At 43.3% G+C, this 26,622-nt stretch overlaps 1 long non-coding RNA gene across 1 annotated transcript in view; it reads right to left on the bottom strand.

Moving 5' to 3' along the window:
- Positions 1 to 260: 260 nt before the first annotated feature.
- LOC306916224 overlaps positions 261 to 26,622 on the bottom strand; it is a 33,853-nt gene continuing 7,491 nt past the window's right edge. The window contains exon 3 of the long non-coding RNA XR_013788966.1: positions 261 to 437. This is a non-coding gene — a long non-coding RNA (uncharacterized lncRNA). The remainder of the gene's footprint in view (positions 438 to 26,622) is intronic.

Here is a 26,622-nt window from a genome sequence, read left to right as displayed (position 1 = left end):
TACATGCATACACCTTCCCTAATGATTATACCTGGTTTCAGTATTTATTTATGGTGTATTGTCTCTATTATTAAGGTTATTGTAGCAGTCAATTTATATTGGGGGTCGGGAGGGGGCGGGGCGGGGGTCCCGAGACATTGCCAAAGCATTTCCGGGGGTCCCCGGCCAAAAACGTTGAGAACCCCTGCTGTATATAGCCTATGTGGAGTGTTACATGGCGGTAGTGCATCCCGTGGTATATCTCAGGTACAAACCTCTGCGGTACAGGTTGGCCTGTTGCTGTGTTGTCTGGCTGATGGTGCTTGGATTCAGCATTGGAAGCATATTTCATGCTTGGTGGTCACCAGTGTTCTCTTACACCCTGCTGGTCGTTTACATTGTTCTCATTTCTGTGATGTCTTGCTGCTGCCTCTCGGTTCTCCGAGCTCTGAAACAGCCTGGACCAGGAGAAGGACAGAGGGACAGTGGGGCGGGAAAAGACATGAAGAGAAGGGCTTTTAAAATTATTCTGATCTTCAGAGGTCAAGTTGAAGTCTTCACAGATAACTGGTTTAGATGGATTGCTCACGTTTCTACCATAAGACCTGATTTTGTATAGTTTCAGTTAAACCTGTTTAACCTGTATATGCACCTGTTTGAGGTACTTATGTATTATGAATGATCATCGATAGAGAAGAGAGGCAGACATCTCCCCTTGTGTGTATTGTACTTATATTGTCTTGTTTTGTTTTCGGTTGTATGTATTGTCAATTGTCAGTCGTTTCATTTGATTAAAATTCAATAAAACGTAAATTGGAAAAAAAAATATATTCTGATCATCTTGATAGCAATGTTATTGAGCTATTTTCCCTATGTTCTAACTGTAGCACTGCACGATTGTTTCGACGCAGGAACCTTTCGCATTGCTATTGACATCACACTTGCAATGGTCCTGGTGTCAGCATTTGTTCACCCTTTGCTCCACATCCACAGAGTTGGAAAACTGCCATGCTTCAAGAGGTTCTGAAAGTAGCAGACCCGTGTGTAATATTCTCTAAATATTCCACAGTGAGTCAAAGAATCTATCTATCAAGAAAACGTAGGTCAGGATTTAGAAGGCGTTTTTAGAATCAGCCTCAGGTCTAAATGGGTTCATGTGAAATGATTGGTAGTGAATAATCAGCCATAATCTCTTGGTTATAACTTGCAGCTGGTTTGGTGTGTCTGGTTTATCTGGGAAGGGGTTAAAAACCCTGATTAAAAACGAATTTATTTACCAAAGCACCCAATGGATGAATATCCACTGCTTAACCCATATACTGCCTCCTGCTGGACGTAGAGCCAACCCTTTGAAAAAAAACATGGTCATAGCAGACCTACAAGCTCGTAGCGCGCCACTCGGTGGCGCGCTACGAGCTTGTAGATCTGCTATGACCATTAGACCATTGGACCATTATCTGAAATCCCAGTTGAAGAGAAGTTTGTACGTAAAAAAAAATGTACGAATAATATAGCTTCCAACAGCGACAACAGGCACTTTGAACTCATGCCTCGTCTGCCGGTCTGTATGTTTTGGGTACAAAACAGTTGCAATACTGCTGGGTGCCGGCACTGTTTAGCAGCCTTAAAGGGCCATTCACACCAAGCACTATAACTAACTGCAGCCAGACAGCTGTGTTGTTGAGCAGCCAGTTCACACGGGTGTGATTTTTCATATTGCTTGGTCCCCTCTTATTGCTGCTTGCAGCTATTATTTGTCATGTTATTCTCTTTTATGACTGCATTCTTCTCAACTGTTGTATGGCACAGTGTTACGCTGAATGTTTATGAATGAATTATGAATTATTAGTTTACTAGAGCGGTGCCCGTGGGGCCTCTACAGTGGTGCCCGTTGGGCACTGGCCAAATTGAAACGATGCAAGTTGGAAATGAATGCCCCACCCAAATATTATGTCCGTGTCCCTTTTATGCCCATATATGGAGTTCTTCGTCAGGCATGCCCAAATATGGAGTCTATGCAGACGTCAGAATGATGTCAGAACAGGCCAGCTCCATATACAGTATGGACACTGGGCAGGGACCCTCTCCAGAGCCCGGGCAGAGGCCTTTTTGGGGCGGTTCAGGACAACCGTGGGTCCGACTGACTCGACACCGGGCACTGCACCCCCTGTGGTGGTGTGGAACGCGTGTGTTGAATTTGAAGTCGGTGGGGCGAACGGTTCTCGAGTTACGATACAGACACACAGAGACTTGGTGCATTTATAGTTAGAATAAATTATTTTAAAAGATGCTGATATATGTCTCCTCAACATGTCCTCCATACGACAAAATGTTTTGATTTGAAAATAAGATTCTGGAAAGAAAATCTGCAGGATGCATATGTTTAGAAGTAAAAATGTACATTTCTGGTAATGCATTCAACACTGACACAGCCCGTGTTAATATAAGCTACGAGCATGAATAAAGGATGTTGATGGTGCCTTGTTTTAAATCCATTCCTAAAACACATTTTGATATGCTTAATCTTCATGTTACTTTATTTACCATGTTTTCACTGCCTCCTGTGTTTTTTTGTGTGAAGCACCTATTTTTAAAAGTGCTACACAAAACAGGTTTATTTTTCCTATTATAAATCAGATGAGATTATATGACCCTTTCCCTTTTGCATAGGTGGAGAAATTGGGCCCATGGGCACAGACTTGTAACAGGGCACCTCCCACACCCTCCCATTGCCTCTGCAGGTACACTTACTTGCAACCAAGACAATAACTACATTCACGTACCCAAATGATTTACAGCGCACATGCATACCCGTAATTAGCCAACACCAAGAAACATTCACCAGCATCTCAACAGAATTTGCAATTCCCATAGATACGCACAATTTATTCCAGCAGCTTATTACATACAACCAAGACATACATATCTGCATCTCAACAGGATTTACAGCACAGGAAGATTCAAAGCCAAACAAAATATAACAACCATTAATAAGATACATTTAAGCCAGCTCTAAAAAAAAAAAAAAAAAAAAAAAAGATCTAAAACACAACTGACATAATGTTCCATGCAGCACCAGTCATTTAATATGAAAGCAGATAATCATAGCATAGCTTTGCAATAGGTCCTCTGGGCCTTTGTTGTTAACATGAATGACTAAGCTCTTTGACAATAAATGCAATGTTAACAACAGCCACATTTCACACACAGGCCGGGCCCAGTACCCTGACTATGCAAAGTTATATCTATTAGTTTCCAGTCACACATTATGTTCCCACCAATGGTGAACCTTTCACCTGTGTCTTAGGTCCTGCACATTGAGTTGGCGTCCGATCGAGTTTTCCTAAAGACATTTTTTGAAAACAATTATTTTGTTATTGCTCCTATTTTGTCCAAACATCACACAAATCGGTATCGGTGCAGTTTCTCTATAGTCATGTGGTCAAGATGGATGTGTTTGATTTTTCTGATTGGCTAAGATTGTCATAAAAAAAAAAATCACGAGTGGCTGCCTCAAATCATGAACGCAGCGTGCGATTGCCATGCATCGTTGCATGCATCCCACCCCACCGTTTCACCTTATGCAATAATGTCATAGAATTGCAAAATTACTGTATTATAAAGTATGAATTATGCTAGAATTTCTGTTTTGAAATTTTTAATAATTGCAGGCTTAGCCATTTCTTACTAAATTAAAAGTGCCAGTGACAGCTTTCAAGCAGACAATTGCACGAGTCCCTCCGATCCGAGTCCGAGTCGAGTAGCAAGTCATTTGGTCCAAGTCTCAAGCAAGTCTCAAGTTTTTCTGTTGTGGGCAAGTCAAGTCAAGTCGAGTCACAAAGTTGTGTCAAGTCGGGTCGAGTCACAAGGTTGTCGAGTCAAGTCGGGTCGAGTCACAAGGTTATGTCAAGTCAAGTCGGGTCGAGTCACAAGGTTGTCGAGTCAAGTCGGGTCGAGTCACAAGGTTGTCGAGTCAAGTCGGGTCGAGTCACAAGGTTATGTCAAGTCAAGTCGGGTCGAGTCACAAGATTGTCGAGTCAAGTCGGGTCGAGTCACAAGGTTGTCGAGTCAAGTCGGGTCGAGTCACAAGGTTATGTCAAGTCAAGTCGAGTCACAAGATTGTCGAGTACTGTACTGTACTGTACTGTACTGTACTGTACTGTACTGTACTGTACTGTACTGTACTGTACAAGCTCTCCTCCCTGGCCTCTGTTTATGTGTTAGGCTGCACAACAGTGACACTTGATGGTGGTGACAATAATTATGCTATTTCCGTGCTCGGATACAGGGACACAGGGACACACACAAGTCACACATAGCTGTCTATAGTGGTTGCACCACTCAAAAAACAGGAAAAGAACACTTATGCCAATATCAAACTTATGCCAATTACAATATGTAAAATCACAATATCCAGTCTAATTATATGAATATAATACTGATGCCCTGCCCATGCACAGACAGGCCTAAAGCAAGTACAAAAATAATACAAAATAAAATAATAATAATAATAATAATAATAATAATAATAATATATTATTATTATTATTATTATTATTATTATGACAATTAAAAAGGAAAAATAAAGAAATAAGACTTTCCCATTCAGACACAGAAGTACAGGCCTGTGTCTGCATTAAATTGTCTTAAGGAAAAAAGAAATCATGTCACTCACTGCCACACATTTTGTCTCAGTTCATTTTAAGCTCTGTATAGGAAATCAAAATGTTCTGTTGTAGTGTAGTTTGTTAAAGACGTTGGGAAGCTTAACGATGTTTAATTGACTACAGGCGATAGAGTGAGAGACAACGCGACCGCCTCGTCAACTCCCCATGTTCAGCTGTGGATGTTTTTCTTTTCCTTTTTTTTTTTGATGATCACAACTTAAGTTAGCGTCTTGTGTTGTTGTTGTTGTTGTTGTTGTTGGAAGCTGTTGCTGAATTAAGGACTTTTCAAATGGAATAATTTATTTGGAACAATAAAACAAGACAGGTAAGAGGAAAGTAGGAAAGGAAGTTTGCACCCGACGGACAAGCTTATTGTTCAACTGTGTAAAACATGCGTGACCCAACATGATTACATGAAACCTGCATTTATAACCAGCGCTGCACATAATTATTTTGAAATGTCCTACACAGATAAAATGAATTACTCACCTACTGCTGCAGGTTCCATGTTTAAATAAAGTAATTCCAGTGTTGTTCAAGTGACAGATGCATGGTTTTCACATTGTATTGTATTGTAAATATGGTTGCGTTTAGCGACTAGCACTATGACAGGAGCACCGTAAACTTTGGGAAAGTGTCATAGTAGCTTGTTTACAACTGAAACAGACTTCCTGTGCTCTGACTTCCTCTTCAAAATAAGAGTCACGTGTAAAGATTAGTCAACACTAGTTTTATTTCTAAGTCTACTTACAGGACATAACATCATATTTGAGTTCCTTTTGAATACCTGTCAGATTCTCTACATATAACTGTCGCAGCTCTTGGTGCGCAAATGCGCCTTGCATCCTTTGCAAAGGACTAAGTTGTCCGAGTCAGCTTGTCTCAAGTCGAGTCGAGTCTGGAGTCATTGTCTTCCAAGTCAAGTCGAGTCTCAAGTTTTTACCCTTGAAGTCCAAGTCGAGTTGCAAGTCGTCAAATCAATGACTCGAGTCGGACTCGAGTCGAGTCATCATGACTCGAGTCCAATACTCTGCTTTCAAGTGCCTTGAAAGGTCATGCCACCTGGTAAAGAACCATCACATCGTATGTGTTTCCATCTGTGACTGTTCCAAAAATAGCAGTTTGCAATTCCATCTGCAGTCACTGGCCCATAGCTTGTTCATGTGAACCCATTTCCTGAGCATGCGCACGCACGCACGCACGCACGCACGCACGCACTCACTCACTATGTAAAATAGTCCATTGAAACAAAGGAGCTGATTCGGCTTCAATAATTTCTTCAATAATAAGTTCTAGAACTGAAGTTCATATTTGTCAGGTTGGTTGGGGCACACACTTCAAATGTGCCGTGTTATTTCAGTTTGAGTTTAAGAGATAAAGCATAGCTGTATCCTACAGGCGTGGGAATGAAGGATATAATATTGCAGCAACAGAGGCCACTTTAAGTACAGAGCTGATATTGGATGCAAATGTAAGACATTAGACATTAGTCTAACTCCCCAGGGGGCTCGTTTATAAAACTGTGTGTATTCCAAGTTTCTGCTCAAAAGAAGAAAATAATCGGATTTATAAAACCGTACACAAGCAGTTGTATGCAATTCTCCCGTTATGAAATCACAACCAACTTGAAAATGTGCACGCGTGCATGAGCGTAATATCTCGCCCCGTTAACTACCATATTTATCCATAATATGTTGAAGCCCTTCTCCGCTCATATATTAAAGTCAATTCAACGCAGTCATTACAGTGCATCAGTGAGAGTATAGTCCATTCTTCACTATAACAACTATTTCAGTATTTCCACAAATTCTTCCATTGTGAACGGAGTTAAAGTAGCTATACAGTAGTACTCATCTTTATTATGTTCTGAGTCTGACTGGTGGGTTTCAGAAACTAAGTAGCAGCCAGGCCAATGACTTATTTCTATAGTAACAGTCTTCTTTGTAATGCCAGAAAATGAAACACCAAACCAACAGAAAAGCTGGGATACAGAAGGCTGTGGTTACCCCATATCATAGTGGCTTACAGAAATGCATTGGATTAATGACAACTTCGTGACACATTCATTCCCATAACTCCCCCTAATATAGCCCGGCATGAATGATCTCTCTGTCTCCACCTAGTTATCTTCCTCATAAACCCTCTAGTCTTAGTGAAACGGACCTGGACACCAAATATCTTGGACAAAAATAGCGTTTGGATCTTCCACCCGCTACAGAGTTCCCTAACACCGAGTGTAAAAGGTATTAAGTGTAAAAATGGCCAATATGTGTTGTTTTTTCCTTATTACTGTGGGAGAGTGCAATCATCCAATCCACTAAGCAACTCAAAGCAAGGGTTGAATCAGGGCCGGTCCTGAGCAATCTGGCGCCCCAAGCAGGATTTTTTTTACTCCCAAAAATTGAGGAGACACTGTGGAGGCACTGGGGGGACAGTGGGGACACTGTGGAGGCACTGGGGGTCCATTGGGGAGGCACTGTGGGGACACTGGGGAGGCTCTGTGGAGGCACTGGCGGGACACTGGCACTGGGGAGACACTGGGGAGGCACTGGGGGGGCACTGGGGGGACACGGTGCAGACAGAGTTGGGACAGAGTAAAAAAAAAAGAAAAAAAATGTTAAAAAAAAAGAAAAAAAAATTGTTGCTTCGTCGGCCTGTAGGAAGAACCGGGCCTGGGTTGAATAACAACCATTTGCCATTTTGGCAAATGTTTGGGGAGCGCTAAACACACGTTTAGCTGTGGGCGCAGTGATCATAATTATCTTCAAGCAGTGATCACAGGCACTTTGAACAGGCATAACTCATACCTCGTTTGGCCAAAAGCTATGGAACTTGTTTGCACATGTGCCTTGTGGAACATAGGTCACTTTGTACGTGAAGAAATGTGAGAATGATAAAAATATATATAATTATAGCTGCAAGCAGTGATAAGAGGGAATGCAGCAATAAGAAAAAGACTATGAGCCCTATTCTTTTCCCTTTTTTACAATTAAAATGTTTTTCAAAATAGTGGAGTTAGGAGGGTTTTGTCGAAGCACTTTATAATAATAGTATAATAGGTTTTTAACCAACACACAGACATCTAAAACCTCATAAATGGAGTTAGGTGGTTTCTTCCAGACAGCAACGATATGAAAATATACGCACAATAGAGCGTCGCAGTCCCGCCCCCTTTCATGACGACGCCAGGCCCAGGAAATGAATCCCAATGCATTTTTCCCATAGACATTTCAAAAAGTATTTATTTAAAGACCTTATAAGCGTCGTACGAAGCCAACTCGAGTCGTGACAAATCATGACAACACACACAATATTTTGGACCAAACAAATAATTACAAAGAAGAAAAATAAAATAAAAAGTGTTGTAACCTGCCGTTTTTTTTCTACTTTCTAATTCTTTGTTTGGCCCAAAACATTGTGTTTATTGTCATGATTTGTCACGACAAGAGTTGGCTTTATCTGCGGCGTAAACGTCTTTAAATAAATATTTTCTGAAAAGTCTGAGGAAAATGAAAGGGGATTTCTTTTCCGGGTCTCTCGAGGGGGCGGGACTGCGGCGCTCTATAAGCGAGGCACACTTCCAGGACTGAGAGGGGACTGTTACTCGGCTGCTTGACACGTCCGAAGGGCCACCCTTCCTGGGTACCAGATAGGACAAGTGACACCCTCCTAGCTCTGCTGCACATGGAAAGAAAATTCCACTGCCGTGCGTGGGCTCCCAACTTTAGTAAAAATAAACAAAACTACTTTGCTACTCGCTCACCGAAACCAAGACTGTTTTGTTCTATTCTCCATGGTGGGAATCAGTAACCCACTTTGTTGGGGCTAAGTTTAGGTTTAGGCATAATTTTAATGAGGTTAGGTTTCGGGTCAGCTATTTAAAATTCTCATTTGTTAATTATATGGTCTTCTTTCTCTCAACTTCAGTGTTTCTATGGCTTAATTATTGTGCATAGCGTTTTTCTGTTCTTTTGCTTGGCCCGATTACCGCTGCTTGCAGCTAAATTTCCTCTTGAGTTTATATGTATTTGTTTAAAGACCTTATAAGCGGCGTACGAAGCCAACTCGAGTCGTGACAAATCATGACAACACACACAATATTTTGGACCAAACAAATAATTACAAAGAAGAAAAATAAAATAAGTGTTGTAACCTGCCGTTTTTTTTCTACTTTCTAATTCTTTGTTTGGCCCAAAACATTGTGTTTATTGTCATGATTTGTCACGACAAGAGTTGGCTTTATCTGCGGCGTAAACGTCTTTAAATAAATACTTTCTGAAAAGTCTATGAGGAAAATGAAAGGGGATTTCTTTTCCGGGTCTCTCGAGGGGGCGGGACTGCGGTGCTCTATAGAGCGTCGCAGTCCCGCCTCCTACCCTGGACCAGGAAATGAAACCCAATGCATTATTCTCATAGACATTTCTTAAAGTATTTATTTAAAGACTGTTACGCCGCGGACAAAGCCAACTCGAGTCGTGACAACTCATGACAACACAAACAATATTTTGGACCAAACAAATAATTACAAATAAGAAAAACAACAAAAAAAGTGTTGTAACCTGCCGTTTTTTTCTTCTTTCTAATTATTTGTTTGGTCCAAAATATTGTTTGTGTTGTCATGAGTTGTCACGACTCGAGTTGGCTTTGTCCGCGGCGTAACCGTCTTTAAATAAATACTTTAAGAAATGTCTATGAGAATAATGCATTGGGTTTCATTTCCTGGTCCAGGGTAGGAGGCGGGACTGCGACGCTCTATAAGCGAGGCACACTTCCAGGACTGAGAGGGGACTGTTACTCGGCTGCTTGACACGTCCGAAGGGCCACCCTTCCTGGGTACCAGATAGGACAAGTGACACCCTCCTAGCTCTGCTGCACATGGAAAGAAAATTCCACTGCCGTGCGTGGGCTCCCAACTTTAGTAAAAATAAACAAAACTACTTTGCTACTCGCTCACCGAAACCAAGACTGTTTTGTTCTATTCTCCATGGTGGGAATCAGTAACCCACCTTCTCTGTATAATATACTTTGTTGGGGCTAAGTTTAGGTTTAGGCATAATTTTAATGAGGTTAGGTTTCGGGTCAGCTATTTAAAATTCTCATTTGTTAATTATATGGTCTTCTTTCTCTCAACTTCAGTGTTTCTATGGCTTAATTATTGTGCATAGCGTTTTTCTGTTCTTTTGCTTGGCCCGATTACCGCTGCTTGCAGCTAAATTTCCTCTTGAGTTTATATGTATTTGTTTAAAGACCTTATAAGCGGCGTACGAAGCCAACTCGAGTCGTGACAAATCATGACAACACACACAATATTTTGGACCAAACAAATAATTACAAAGAAGAAAAATAAAATAAGTGTTGTAACCTGCCGTTTTTTTTCTACTTTCTAATTCTTTGTTTGGCCCAAAACATTGTGTTTATTGTCATGATTTGTCACGACAAGAGTTGGCTTTATCTGCGGCGTAAACGTCTTTAAATAAATACTTTCTGAAAAGTCTATGAGGAAAATGAAAGGGGATTTCTTTTCCGGGTCTCTCGAGGGGGCGGGACTGCGGTGCTCTATAGAGCGTCGCAGTCCCGCCTCCTACCCTGGACCAGGAAATGAAACCCAATGCATTATTCTCATAGACATTTCTTAAAGTATTTATTTAAAGACTGTTACGCCGCGGACAAAGCCAACTCGAGTCGTGACAACTCATGACAACACAAACAATATTTTGGACCAAACAAATAATTACAAATAAGAAAAACAACAAAAAAAGTGTTGTAACCTGCCGTTTTTTTCTTCTTTCTAATTATTTGTTTGGTCCAAAATATTGTTTGTGTTGTCATGAGTTGTCACGACTCGAGTTGGCTTTGTCCGCGGCGTAACCGTCTTTAAATAAATACTTTAAGAAATGTCTATGAGAATAATGCATTGGGTTTCATTTCCTGGTCCAGGGTAGGAGGCGGGACTGCGACGCTCTATAAGCGAGGCACACTTCCAGGACTGAGAGGGGACTGTTACTCGGCTGCTTGACACGTCCGAAGGGCCACCCTTCCTGGGTACCAGATAGGACAAGTGACACCCTCCTAGCTCTGCTGCACATGGAAAGAAAATTCCACTGCCGTGCGTGGGCTCCCAACTTTAGTAAAAATAAACAAAACTACTTTGCTACTCGCTCACCGAAACCAAGACTGTTTTGTTCTATTCTCCATGGTGGGAATCAGTAACCCACCTTCTCTGTATAATATACTTTGTTGGGGCTAAGTTTAGGTTTAGGCATAATTTTAATGAGGTTAGGTTTCGGGTCAGCTATTTAAAATTCTCATTTGTTAATTATATGGTCTTCTTTCTCTCAACTTCAGTGTTTCTATGGCTTAATTATTGTGCATAGCGTTTTTCTGTTCTTTTGCTTGGCCCGATTACCGCTGCTTGCAGCTAAATTTCCTCTTGAGTTTATATGCATTTGTACGTTTAACTTTAGGGGGATAATAGGCCTGTGTCTTTGTTGTAAGATTGCTTAACCAGTGGAACACCCGAAATCAAATCAAGTCATTTCTCTCAGAACATCTTCTTCCAGGCGGAGAGGAAAACGGAGGGGGCTGTAGGGAGGAAAGACGGGAGAAAATCAAACGCTGAGATCAATGTCGTACTAATCTCATTGCCATTTAGACCAAAGTGGATTTCCATAGGAAGGTTGACCCCCACCATGCTCGGGCCTGGGGGCCCTCTTCCCTGACCCCTTCCAATCGTTCAAGCCCATGGCCTCACTCGATATGAACTAAAGGCCAGGCCGGTGTTTATAAGGGAGCTAATTAACTTAGTCTCTAGCTCTACACTGAGAAGCAGCCTCCCCGAATCAATCCTGTCACTGTGAACTGCATCACATTGTCACCTGCCTCGCTCACTCCCTGTACCCCACCGCTCAGTTCAGGTTGAGTTTCATTCATTCATTGAATGAATGAATTGTCCAAACTGTAGCTTAACCACCTATACCGTGTGTACGTCATAATTATAACAAATTGAAAGAAACAAAAAATGCTTATGTACAAGCTCTCAACGTGTTGCATTATGATGCCTTGTGAGCTTGTAGATCTACTATTTTCGTAGTCACTTGAGTGGCATCGTGCCTTCCGCACTTACGCTCAACTCCTGCCTTCACGTGCTTCCATGCGATACAGTTCGCTCCAATGATTTGCAGCAGCCATGAGGTATCTCAGGGGCGATTCACACTATGGTCCCGGGTGCGCACTCGGGACCACTTGTCAGATGTTGTGGTAATGTGAATGATGCGTACCGTTCCCGGGAGCGGATCGCCCAACAGTCTCCGAGACCGCATGGGGGGGCAGGTCTCTGGACCGTTGAAGTGTATTCAGATACGGATCGTTCCAATGTGAATGCATGCGTACCTAAAGAAGGAAGTGGACTGTTTTTTTTTAGAACGTGACATGATCTCTAGTCGACGAGCCAAGCGGCAACAAAAAAAAACACAGACGCTGCACGACGCGTAACACGCAGCGCGACGCGTTGTGAGCTTGCAGATCTGCTATGTTGAATCTGCTATACGCGCAGCACCGCAGTAGGCCTACGCGCTGATATTGGACTACACGTGGCTCTTGGGCTTTGCTTGGCATAGTTACCAAAGTAAAACAAAATAATAATAATCCATTAAACTAATATCAAACACGACACTGGAGCACAGAACTGACTGACACAGTGAATAGCAGGCAGGCTGACAGTGAAGTAGTATAACGGCAAAGCGCCAAAAGAGGCAATGCAATGCAGTGTGTCTGGATTTATTGGAGACAATGTCGCAGAGTTGATGGTCAGTGTCCGTGTGCACCAGCCATCAAGCACACCACCATCTGGAGGATCAAAGTGTGTTATGCAAGTGTACCCGGGTGCGCTGTTGAATCTCGGCCAATGTGAATCATGGCCATCGGGGACCAGGCAACCGTATTCGGAAACGGTTCCAATGAAACAGATTCAGTCCCTCTCAGTGTGAATTGCCTATCAGTGTACCCATTACATACTATGTATTAATTGCCGTACATCTACAGCAATAGGCCTATCTCACAGAATTTCCCCGCCCCCTTAATACGCCCCCTTTCCGCGTTAGTGGTGATAGCGTGACGTCACTCCATAGACACTACATGTTAACAGAGGTAATTTAAGAAGTCTACAACTTTTGTTTTCTCAAGGTAATGTTTGTTCTATCTGTTCGAGCTGATTTACCATCTTGTCTGCTTCATAATAATATTGGTCTGTCACATTTTTACATTAGGAAATGTACTTAGATTCTCCAGAGAAAGAAATGTGTAAATGCTAATGTTAAATGACACCACTATCTACCGGAAGGGGGCGTGGAAAGGGGGCTGTGAGATAGGCCTATGGTGCCACTGCCAAGTGTGTTAACCTCGCCCCTCCACCTTGCCACTTCGCTTGGAGGTGGGGCTAAAAAGCGAGGAAGCAACACGTGTGTTCCTGAGTTCCACCTGCCTTTTAGTGTTTGGACTTTTGCCTGTTTTTCCACCAGCTTCACCCCATGTGATTGCTGATTCATGCAGTTTGAGCTGCTCTGAGTTAGGGTAGCAAAGCACTTAGTAAAATGTGGGACTTGAACACATCGCATTATATGGCTCTTGAGGACAGTGAATTTTACGTTTGCAGTTGAAAAGAAGGAACAGAATGGCGAAAGGAAAGCAATTTAATGAGTCTTCTTTTGAATGGGCTCGTTTTCGCTCCCTAAGTTTTGTTTGGTCAGCCATATTATTCGACAGTGAAAAGGTAACTTTAGTATAATGATCAGATCTGAATTCCTTCCACAAATTGCAGTGAACTAAACTTTCTGTCACAATATTGACAGTGTAGAGCACCGTTTCTCAACCAGCGTCCATAAATATGATAATGAACCTAAGTACTGGCTTGTCGACTCTATGGTATTAGTCCAAACGGCTGGTGATTCCATGCATGTGTATCGGAGAAGATAGAGATAATGTCTTGCTCACCACTGTGGTGAAAGGAGCACAGAAAAAAAAACAAGAGGACACCACATGGACAGAGACACGGACGGACTGGCGGACAGATGCCAGACTGCATGGCGGACATGGACAGAGACGGACTGGCGGACAGATGCCAGACTGCATGGCGGACATGGACAGAGACGGACTGGCGGACAGATGCCAGACTGCATGGCGGACATGGACAGAGACGGACTGGCGGACAGATGCCAGACTGCATGGCGGACATGGACAGAGACGGACTGGCGGACAGATGCCAGACTGCATGGCGGACATGGACAGAGACGGACTGGCGGACAGATGCCAGACTGCATGGCGGACTTGGCAGATGGACAGTAAACAAGAAGGGAGATAAAAGGAGAACATTGAGCACTTCTATCACACAGGATGTTGAAGCCATGGCAACAATGGTTGGGATGACAACAGAGAATGCAGTTATTTCACACACACACACACACACACACACACACACACACACACACACACACACACACACACACACACACACACACACACACACACACACACACACACACACACACACACACACACACACACACACACACACACACACACACACACACACACACACACACACACCTATACTTGTAGCTATAAGTATAGGCTCCAAAAAAAATATATAGTAGCCTACAGAACAAACCAACACATATATTGTCATGTGGAAAAACCCTTCATTGCCAAGCATCATCCAAGACCATTGACAGTTCCAACTTCCTCAGCTAACTTTAATGGGACAGTCAACCATGACAGAGATTAATAATAACAAATTAGGCTAATGCGTTTTGCTAGTGCATAATGATCAACTAAAATATAAGAGACCTTTAGGTGTAGGTTTCATTTATTTGCACTCACAAACGAGCGTTTCTTTCCACTACAAAGGCTACGCAGATATTTGTCCCATTTCACCTGATTTGGTATGTCAGCACCGAGATCCTCTGTCTTGTGGAGAAGTATGTTATGGTGGAGAGAGGGGGCTCTGGGTCTGAACGTTGACTGCTTGAACTCCCCGCAATATTAACCGCGGCGACGTGGTGATGGTCGTGATTTCACTATCATCGTCTTCTTTGTCATCAATCTGACATTCTGAAGGTGGTGGTGGGTCAGAGTTCTCCGATTTTTGCGGCATTTTGGCTTTGAGCCAGTTCTTTTAATCCATGATTTTACCGGTTTGGTTTTCCCTCTGAAGAGATTTGAATTCACCTTTAGCTAAGCCCCGCCCTCTCCCACTTAGACACTCCCACTTGGACTCCCACTCCCAGCCGGGCTCATTCATTCCAATGTAAATATCATGGATTTTACACATTAAATACTGGTTTATTTTTGGAACATGACCTTCAAAATCTTTCAAATGCGTCAAGGCCTGCCCTATGCACTGGAAAAATATGTGTGACATTTATTTGTTAAAACAATGTTTTATCATATAGGAAAACTATTGGTGGAGAGGTTTGTCTAACCCATGTGATTGGACCATAGCAGTTTGGGGAGGGGCTAAGCTATAGGTCAATTGAACCGCACCGCCCATGGTGGCAACCATAGACACGGCAACAACCAGAGGCAACACACAGGTAATGACCTTTAGAGTATATATTAATAGCGACGGCACCCGGAGGAAACCCTGAGGCGAAATGGACACAGTGGTCGAATTTGGTATTGCAGCGCTGGCCCAAACACATGAACGCGCTGGTCTGTTGACTATCATTGTGCACGTTCATGATGACACGTGAACACTGTTTCATTCATGAACGCATGCAATGATAGTCAACGGCAGCGCGTTCATTTGTTTGGGCCCAATCCATCCCAGAATGCACTCTGTTCCTACCCGGAAGGAGGAGTGAAATCGCCTCATGCGCTTTTGAGTAACTTAATGCAAGTGGATGGGAGGAGAAATCCGGTGCCGTCTCTATTAATATATACTCTAAGCCAAGGTAATGACGTAGTGGTGGCGTTGAGGTGCCCTGCATCAAAACAAATCCAACTTGGTGCAGACTATTGCCAGTGTACTTTTTATTATTGCATTTTTATTAAACTATGAATTCATTTGAAAATGTATACTGTATATGTATATATGTATTATAATTACAAAGAACATGAATAATCATGATAAAAATAATGGCGGGGTAGGGTAGGCCTACTACTAGCCTGGTAAAACCACTCACTGGACAACATTTCATTCAATGCAAATCTGGTGAGGGGGAGTGGTTTTCCCAGGCTAGGGTACTACTGGCCAATCTGGACTGGGGGAGCACAGTGTAATCTGGGTGGGCATTGCCCCCTAATGCCCCCCGTGGCGACGGCAGTATATGAAGATAACGACACTGACCTCATCTAACCCTGGATAACCATATGGAGAAGACTGGATCATCACCTATCTGCAGAGCCGGCCAGCAACTCTACATCTGACCTCAAACTTCAAACCCTTAGATCTCCATATATGGAGCTGACCTGTTCCGACATTCCATGTACACTCAAAACATGCTCCATATATGGCCAGTACAGAATTAATTCCATAATATGTTGATCTGACCCCGCATGCCTAAGCGCCAGCGTTCGCCCAGTAGTTTGCCGTCACCCAGGCGGATGCGTGCACGCCCGTTAGGGCGAGGTCGCCTTTCGTCTTATTGGTTTATAGTTCAGCTATTCAGCAGTGTGTGTGTGCGCGCGCGCGTGCGTGCGTGCGTGCGTGCGTGTGTGTGGCCGCGCACGCATGTGTGAAAGTTATTGCTTTCAACCTTTTAATGCCCTTTTCTGAGGAATCTAATAGCACACCCCTTTCGAACTTCATGGTTGCCCCCATGGGAAGCAGGATCTTCTTCCTGTACAGAGCGATGTACATCAAAGAGTCTTGTGTTGGAGTGGACGGCATGGGAATGGTTCAACTCAACTTTAGATATCGACTCTGCCGGGATCCAACGTATAGTATTTAGTCAAATGCTTTTGATAATGGTTTTCATTGGTGAAGTATCTTTAAGACAGACTGAGCACCTGGTCACATCGAACTTTGATTCCACCTACGGTATATAGTGCAGATTCTGCCATTGCTTTTCAATGAGAACGGAGATTTATGCAATCTCCTATTGAAAAGGACTGGCACAATCTGTCCTCGTAGACTTAAACTCCGGTGTGAGACCACCCTTAAGCACTGTTAACTTGGCATCGTGAATTTGTGAGCATGTCATTGGGTGATGTTTCCGCAAAACATTTAAAAAAAAGTTAAATTAGTAAATAGGGGGCATTCATTTATGGAAAACGAGGGAAGAAAATGAACTAGAAAAAGTGCCCTTCTGGGCACAGGTCTCCACCAGGAGGATAGGAGTGTGTGTGATGTTTGGCAAAATGTTTAGGAGTAATATAAACATGCAGAGCCAGATTACTCATAGCATCTCTGAGGATAGAATTCTGGATGAGCAGGACATGTGCAGCATTTTGTACAAAACGGGCTACTCCTGAAAACTTGGAAGGCAATCTTAGCTAATCAGTGTAGAATCTGAGAAATCCAACAGGCTCGTCTTGATCACATGACTACAGAGATCATGTGTACCGAATTGCGTGAGATTTGGATGAAATCTGTGCGACTAACATAAACGATGTGTTTTGCAGAAATCGGCCTCATGGTGGCGCTATAACCGGCAGATGTGGAGTGATGCAGGGAAAATGTCTTTCCATGGCCTCTAGGGAGTGCACATACATAAGTTGTATACAGATCGATGCAGTTATAGGTAAAAACAGGAATTGGCCTTTTATAGCGCCACCGTGAGGCTGATTTTGGAAAGAAAATAGTGGCATGTCGTCCTCGGCCTAGTGGAAATGTGTGTGTATAATTTCATGGAAATTGGACACTGTTTGTGATTTGTGGCATTTTGTTCGAAACGGACCAATCATGTGAGTTTGGAAGCCAATCTTAGCCAATCAGGATGGAAGATGGGAAATTGTGCAGATCCGTGTTGATCACATGACTATGGAGATAGTGTATACCGAATTGTGTGATCTATGGATAAAATGTGTACGAGTTATCTACAGAAATGTGTTTTGCCTAAATCGGCCTCATGGTGGCGCTATAACAGGCCGTTGATGAATATTTGGGGCAGAGGTTCGTCGTTGGCATCCAGGGAGTGTGTGTGCACAGTTTGGCATGGATCGGGCCAACGGTGCCGGAGATTAGCTGATAACGGACGGACGGAAGGACGGACGGACGGACACACGGACGGAGAGCAAAACATACTTCGGCCTGGTGGAGACAAATATGGAAATACAACATTTCTGCTGAGCAACAGATTAAATGTTTCTGTACAATGCATTGTCACTGTCGGGTGGAAAGCCTTGTATCTCCACAAACGTAGCAAAAATGCCGATCTTCAAGCTGACTTGCGTGTCACAGCATTATGTGTTGGGAGCTTGTAGATTGGCTATTTTTGTCAATTTGATTTTGAACATGTTTGAAAGTGTAAGTGAAAGTAATTAAGTCTGTGTTTATACATATTGAACCAATGAAAAGTATAAACAAGACAAAATAATATCTACATTGGATCCATTGGAACAGTGTTTTGTTTGTTTGTTTATTTAATTACATTTTTTACAAGGTTTCCATCCGAAAGAGACTATAACAGTAATGTGTAAACTCAGCTGGGCAGGACTTCCTAGACCTAGTATGCCTTGGGCGTACACATTTAATTACACACTTTATTGTTTATATTGTGCTGTATCTGTAATTTGTTATGGATGTGTTGAATGTGTTGTGGAGATGAATTATTTTAATAATTGAGTCATGTTGTTTTGTAATGGCATTCATTTTCCCCATAGGCTACATTTTAAATTGTTGGGAAAGAGTTGGAGATAGTGGTATACTGAGCTTTGGTTGAAACATGCAAGTGCAATTAACTTGTTTGCATGAAGTTGTTGCCATATGGTGCTACCTTCGAACATTCAGCGCAATATAGAAAATTATGTTTGCGTGATAGCTTGCGTTGTCAATTTCTTGTTTGCTAGAATTGTCTCTGCTGTTGCAATGGCTTGCAATACGCTGGGTGACCTAAAGTGGCACTGTTGAGCAGCCTAAAGGGCCATTCACACTGGGCACTATATGTGCCTCATCATCAACGTGGTTTACACCAAGTAATGGTTGTATGGGGAGATCACTGCAATTTTCTGGCATTTATCATTCCGACGTGACTTTGGACCTCATTCCAAAACTCACGTCTGGTTCGGGAGCTATCGTAGGCTTTGTCTACGCCCGTTTTTCTGTCGTGAACAAGTGGAGCAGCATTGTCTGACCAGCTGACAGGCATAAACACTCCAAAAAATGTAGCCTACTATAAAAACCATAAAACGAATAAATACAGGTGAAAAATATTGTACATCAAAACCCAAGCTCAAAATTAACTTTTTTCTGTGCCGCCAGGTGGCAGCATACGCACACCTAAGGATTGCCACCCGTCCACTCTAACTCTACGATCCTTGTTTCCTTTCCGGGTTATTAAGGAAGGTGGGGGCTTTTGTCATGAGCACAGTGCTCACTCGTATTAGCTCAGACCCCTTATCTATCATTACAACCAGTTACATGTGCTCAGCGATGCGGTACAAACTCACAAATGATTTACAATCGTCGGGATGCGCTCGAACCTTTTGAGATACAGTGCTTTGAAAATCCTGTTATAATGGAGGCTCAATGGAGCTGGATTTAAAAACCCGATAGCTGGTGGGGACGGAGGCTCTCCATACCATAGATATATATAAGAAAGCTAGATGGCTCACCCGCGCTCTGGCCAATAGAGAGCAACGTTGCTACGTAGCGGCCATCTTATCGAGGGGCAGCATAACATTGTGTCTATGGGGCATGTACTTTTTAAATAACCATAACTTGCAAAATGTTCAACCGATTTTCATACGATGTTTTATACGACGTTCATATAAAAAACATTAAACAGATAAGAGTCCTGAATCATAGCCACTTTGACAACGTTTGTAATAAACCAACCCGTTTGTAAATCAGTCAAGATTTGAGGGAGTTATGACTATTTTAGTTTGAGCTGCCATAGCCTACTGTACTGTAGCCCCTCAGCAAGATGGCCACCGGGTGAACTACGTCAGAGACTCCGCCTTGAGCCATCTAGCCTTTATATATGTCTATGTTCCATACTAACCGGAGCAATGCTAAAAAGTAAACCGACGGTCACTGCTTTCATATATGGAGTATACGGCTGTCTACGAACATACACGTAGATAGCACCAGTAGGTACCGATAGCCTAGCTACATTTATAAACGTAGATAGCAGCGAACAAGTTAAGGCAAAATACACTCCACTGATAAATGAGGCCCTATATCTATAATCTTGCCAGCAGTGTTGTTTTTTGTTCATATTGTAATTTGTAGCCTATAAAGATTATAATTTAGAGCAAATGTCCACAACAACGCAATGTTAAGTCCTTTAAATAAAACATTAAGCATTGATGCATTAAGACAGAGCATTGACCACACTTGAACGCCAGCATCCATTTTCAAAATAGACGATCTACAAGAAAAAATAAGTAGTCCAAGAACAGAGCCAACTTGCACGGTCCAATTTACTAACTCTAAAAGGCAGCCGCCCTGATAACACCCTTCAGTGAAGAACACAGTGTGTGGCTTTTTATAAATAAATAAAAAAGCTGGCCTAAAAGTAACTAGTACTTCACAGCCTCCCAAGAAATGTAGTAAAAAAAAGAAGTAGTACGTATCGAGAAAAGTACCTAGCTAACATTCCACAGCTAGCATTCCACACTTGTTGCAGGTATTTAGACTTATATTCATGTCATTATCAAACTGGGGAATATCAGAAAATTCTAAATGCAGAAACCTATATAGCCCCTACTTTAAATTCTGTCCCAATTGATGGAAATCATGGTAAAAGGCAGCTAGCAGCTGGTGCTTAGCGGGGCCCCCTGGCCCCAAGCCTGCAGCCCGGCTCACTGATGAAGACAGATGGGCCCATGCCGAGGCCCCCGACGGCCCCCATCGAGCCAGGCAGATTAGAGCGAGCAAGGCTTTCTGATGGACGCCATATATCTCCCACTGAGGAATGATAGGGAGTGTTTGTGTGTTCCTCTATCACTATACTTGAAGTTGTGATGACATCACAAATATAGTAGAATTACAGTAGAAATACGAACACCCCCCCCCCCCCACACACACACACACACACACACACACACACACACCCTTGCATGGAGAACATTCAGCAAAAATAGCCACTCTACAAGCTCAGAACAGTTTAAATGTAATGCTCTTGGACATGTGCAAGCACCTCTTTGAATCTGAGGAAGATGCAGTAGCATCAAAGTGTTCTCGTCATGTGTTTTAAAAGAGGCTTAATTGTCCGTGCTCCAGTGTGTTCTCTATATGCTGTTGTGTCCCGCTCCTGTGACGCACCGGACCTGCCTTCGTTTCCTCGCAGAAAGAACAGAAAGAAGAAGGAGTCCCCAGCATTATGCTGGATCATTGTGGCAGTTACTGGAACGTGCCAACACAACAACAACAACAAGCCCATGGGTTTATTATTGTGCTGAGACAAATTAGTCGAATGAGGCGGGCTAGAGCTAGTGTAGGAAGGCCGGTTCATTGATCGGTAAAGCCCCTTACTTGCTGCTCCCCCAAAGGTGATTGACTTAGGCTGATGAGAGCATAATGAAGACTGCAGCACTTGGACGGAGTCGGGTGCCGTATCACACCGGTAAGCACAGTGTGCACTGTGATGTGGGAGAGACAGTGAGAGGCTGTCTCTGTGTGTGTGTGTGTGTGTGTGTGTGTGTGTGTGTGTGTGTGTGTGTGTGTGTGTGTGTGTGTGTGTGTGTGTGTGTGTGTGTGTGTGTGTGTGTGTGTGTGTTTGTGTGTGTGTGATGGTTAAAATAGATTATTAGAGTTACAGTGTAGGCTTACAATTTGCAACCCATAATTTACACTTGCAAGTGTAGCAGCTCACTCAGAGCTTCTGCGTGGTCACCAAATGCCTGATATCTCCCCTGCCCAAGGGGGAATACCCCTTCAGGCTAGTGGTTAACCGATTCCATGCCGCCACCAGAGGCGGTATCGTGCGGCCAGTGCTAGTGAAATGCGCGAAAAACCAAAGAAGAAGAGCCCCTTGGCCAAGGTTAATTAATTAAAGGGATAGTTCAGATTTTTTTCAGAAGCTTTATGAAATACAGTGGTATGCCATTAATACAGTGGTTGCAACTGTATTAATTGATTGACCGAGTCCCATGGTGGGAGTTCTGCTCTGGTTTTGGTGAAATATTAAGTAGTTCCGGTCATTTTGTGGGGGGCACAGGGGGCCACACATTAAAAGTCAATTAATCCACAAAACTAACGTAATTTGCAGAGTTGACTAATTTCTAAAATATTAGTGCAACTTTCGTTAATTTTTTACCCCTTTATCACATGGAATCATGTTTTTTGTGTCCATATCACTATGCCCAAAAAATAGTTCCATGTGATAGAGGGGTCAAAATAATGATTGTTGAGCGTTGAAGTCATACCCAATGGAGAATGACAGATCCGCATTTTATTATTTCAATCAATTGTATGGTTTACGCGCGTCGTTTCGTTTAGCTCGGTGTCTTCCAAGCAGAATGAAAATATAATAGAGGTGCAGGAACCTCTGGCTCAGATGAGAAAACAGTACTCAACCATTCAATGCACACACAATTTGATGACATGACCAGAAAAATCGATAGGAATTCTTTGTGAGGGGTCAAGAGGTCACCCACAGGGTTTTCACCGGCAGAACAAAAAGCAAGGTCCGTCATTCTCTGGAAGGCCGCATAAGTCTGTCTGTACAAATCAAACCATTGTGCCTTCAAGCAGTGCATTAAGCTGCATTCAGACTTTGTTGCGCATCAGTGTCACGTGCCGAAAATTGGCAATCTACAAACTCTCAACGTGTCGTGCTGCAGCCCGACATGAGCTTGTAGATCTGCAGTTATTTTGCCGTACAACACCGGTGCACAACGAAGCATATACATATCAAGCCTTATTCTTCCAGCGGCTCAAACGACATTCTGCATCTCACTACCCCCACTGCCTTCTACTTCACCAACAACAGAGGCAGACCCCACCTTCTGCATCTCACTACCCCCACTGCCTTCTACTTCACCAACAACAGAGGCAGACCATCTCACTACCCCCACTGCCTTCTACTTCACCAACAGAGGCAGACCTCGTCTCACTACCCCCACTGCCTTCTACTTCACCAACAGAGGCAGACCATCTCACTACCCCCACTGCCTTCTACTTCACCAACAGAGGCAGACCTCGTCTCACTACCCCCACTGCCTTCTACTTCACCAACAGAGGCAGACCTCGTCTCACTACCCCCACTGCCTTCTACTTCACCAACAACAGAGGCAGACCATCTCACTGCCCCCACTGCCTTCTACTTCACCAACAACAGAGGCAGACCTCGTCTCACTACCCCCACTGCCTTCTACTTCACCAACAACAGAGGCAGACCTCGAGATTCCCCACCTTTTGAAAGCACACACTCATGCACACAAAGACCACTGCTTAGAATTCCAAGAAAGTCAAAACAAGAAGTTGCACCATTAGAACAGAACCTTTCACTGCTGTGGTCTTTACTCTCCTGCTCTCCTGCTGGAGGAATTGGACTCTTTATCAGGTATTTTATGAGAATTAAGCCACTGGGCTCTCTTTGTGAAAATCCAGGGAGGACGGTGAAAGCTTGCTGCCACTCTCCATTGACGCTAAACATTGATTAGGTGGGGTTATAATGGTCAGATTTCTTGTTTACAAACATTGAGACTGCACGCGCAGGTGCCCGTTTCATGTAATCAATTCCCAACAGATCCCCAAACCTGTTCATTCAACCTCCTCCTGTGGCTGGCATACAAGCTCTCATCGCGTCGTGGATGTGAGCTGGGAGGTCTGCCGTTATCGGCTGGTCTTTGTACCGTGGAGCATAAATTAGGTTTCAGAGGATACACCTGCGTTATCAAGCAGGTTCTGGTGCTGTGATTGTAGGCAGCACGCTCCCTCTGCGACTGGAGGTGGGGTTTGGGGGACAGCTGTTTTGAGAATCGCTATTATTGTTAACACACAAAACTAACGTATATATTTCAAGAGCAAGAGATCACAGTAAACATCCATCCCAAATGTTCTGACTTCACATGGGAGGAAAACAGCTCCTGAATGTTTGATGTGATGCATTTCGGTCCGTTTTTAGGTCAATGTTAACATTGACCTAAAAACCGATCGCTCATTAGATGCAATGTTTATTATAATAGGGCCATATATATTGCCGGACAGGGAATGAAAAGGCAACCCTCTTAGCTAAACCAATTAGCATTTCTGCTGACCGCGTGCTGAAGCCTAATCGGGACATTCTGACTTTGAACATGTGGACATCACTTGGCTTCCCCTCTTCTTTCTACTATCGCAATGGTTCTCAAAGTGAGGTCCAGGGAACCCCAGAAGTCTAACTTTGAGTGTACAAATGGAACCAAATGGACTCTTAAGTACGGTCTCAGAGATGAAAGATCTGTCGATTTTTTAAAAATGCATGTCAAGCTGTGGGTCCTTGAAATTAAACAATTTGAGTTAAGTTATAATTTTTAGAATTACTTAGCATTTCCATTTTTTATGGTACGGCAGTAGGGATGCACGATTATGAAATTATGACCGATATCCGATCTCCCATTATTTGCAGGGTCATACAGTATCTGCCGATACTGATTCTGACAAATTCCGATATTATACAGAGGACCACAATGGAAACAAGCCTAGGCCCTATCAAGGGGGCAGGCAGACTTTCCAACGTTGAAGCTCTGGGTCCTAGTGGTAGGAGGAGGGACTACAGGCGGACCCGTGGATTCATGACCGGGAAACCCCGTGCAGCTGGGCTTTAACGTTGAGCGCTCGGTTGCCCTACGTCACTCAGGACCTCAAAGTTGAGGTCCTGGGAGGGACTTCCGGCAGTCTTCCGTGTGCTTCAAAACGCCACTGAGCAACTTCCACTGACATGAATAGCTGGGGGGGCGGAGCTTCGCGCCAGTTCAGTCTCTATTATATATATACTCTATGGGCCCTATAGGGGCTTGGCCCAAAGCCTGTTAAAAAAAGTATTCAATCAATCAATAAATAGCATATACTCTTTTCCAAGTGTCTGTTTTCACAACTGAATGACTACTGAATGAGACGAGTACACAAATTAAGTGTCGAATTTTTTATTTATTTTGCTGGTGAAAACCGATTAAATAATCCATCTTATTTTGAGACCGTTCCGATACCGATATGGCCAATTCCGATGATGCTACCAATTAATCGTGCATCCCTATACGGCAGAGATATGAGCTCCAGGACATGTCACATTCAGCCTAATCAGACTGAGGTTGTGAGCCACTCTGCGCGTATATATATAATATAAGTCACTTCTGGTCAGACGAAGGAGCCAACCGTCAGTGGGTAACATATCTCACTAGGCAGTAGGCAGGCACCCCAACAGAGAGCGGGGGCAGTAGCATGCCACTTGGACACAGGCCGGGGTCTGACTCTGATCAGCCGCGGTCAGGTCACCTGGAGGAGGGTGTCTGTCGCAACTTGCAAGACCCGAAACACTCAGTGACTCCAGGAAACAACACTGATAGTGTGTCCAAGTTTGTGTATCAGATGTTTTATTTCATCAACTCTATTTTTTTCCCCTTTCAGTTTATTTTACACTTTGATAATTAAATGAACATGCCAGATTTGGAGTGACATATTGCCACAAGAGTTGTGTACCAGATTCAAAACATGAAGGTCAACTAATTACTGTAAGTGACACAATATTATTTTAACTAGCAAATGCATTTTGCGAGAAGAGACTATTGCACCCTTTGTTGACCGAACCAATTAAATTTCAAATGTTTCAAGCCAGCTTCCACATAGCAATATGGTTTTTGTCTCTGCCAGACCGGCCGGTTGAAGAGACACGTGTCCAGATGGATATTTGTACATGGTTTTCATTTCACTGGCAGCTGCACTAACCACTACCAGTTGGCTGAAACACCAGCTCCACTAGGGTGCAGAGTGCAGACACTTCACTCAGGGCCCCATCTTGCGCCAGTGAAACTAAATCCGTAATTTGGGGGATTTAGCATTGCGTAAGAGGAATTCCCCGTAACAATTGCCAGCCTACATCCCTAAAACACCTCCACTACCCGTTGCATTAATTTTGCATAGGTGTGGTTTGTGCCGTCACTGCGCACAGAACCATATGGATGCATAACAGCCAAGAACACTCTTCATTTCATTATGCCATGACTCAGTCAAATTTGAAGCATTTCAAAAAATAAGTTCTGCAAAGGGAAACCACTGATTAGTGGCAGCGGTGGCCGAACGGATAGCGGAGCGGTCTTGATACCGGAAGGTCGCCAGTTCGAAGCAGCTGTCCGACACGTTAAAATTACCACCGCTGACGTGCCCTTGAACAAGGCATTGAACCACTACGATGAAATGTGTTCTATGAGCAGGGCCTGGCTGGAAACAAGTTCTTGAGCTTAGCCCAGATACCCTGGGTAAATATAGTAATCATTTAATTTCATTTCATTTGATCTACGTGTTACCGATTATGGGGAATTTGATACTATTGTAATCCATTAAATATTTGCTGCGCAATGGAGTGATGAAACTGAACGAGCGAATGGAATCGCGCACAATGCAGGGCACAAATCAAATAACTTCTTTGAGTAGACAATAAATGGACACAAGGAATTGACACAATTACAATCTTGAAAGATTTGGTACTTCAAAGATTTGGTACGAGAATTAAGACAGAACGAGACCTCTGAGCTTTGAATGTTCTGCGTCGAGGCAGCTCCTACTCAGGAGCGCCTTCTTCTATCAAACAGAATTGGCATTGCGGGTGGTTTGAGGAGGTGCTGTCCGCCGTCCATAGGAGTCGGCAAACTGTATAGTGGGTTGCGTGGCCGCAAG

Source organism: Electrona antarctica, assembly GCF_951216825.1.
Source record: "Electrona antarctica genome assembly, chromosome: 23".
In the NCBI taxonomy this organism is placed as follows: Eukaryota; Metazoa; Chordata; class Actinopteri; order Myctophiformes; family Myctophidae; genus Electrona; species Electrona antarctica.
This window is presented reverse-complemented; position numbering and strand designations above follow the sequence as displayed.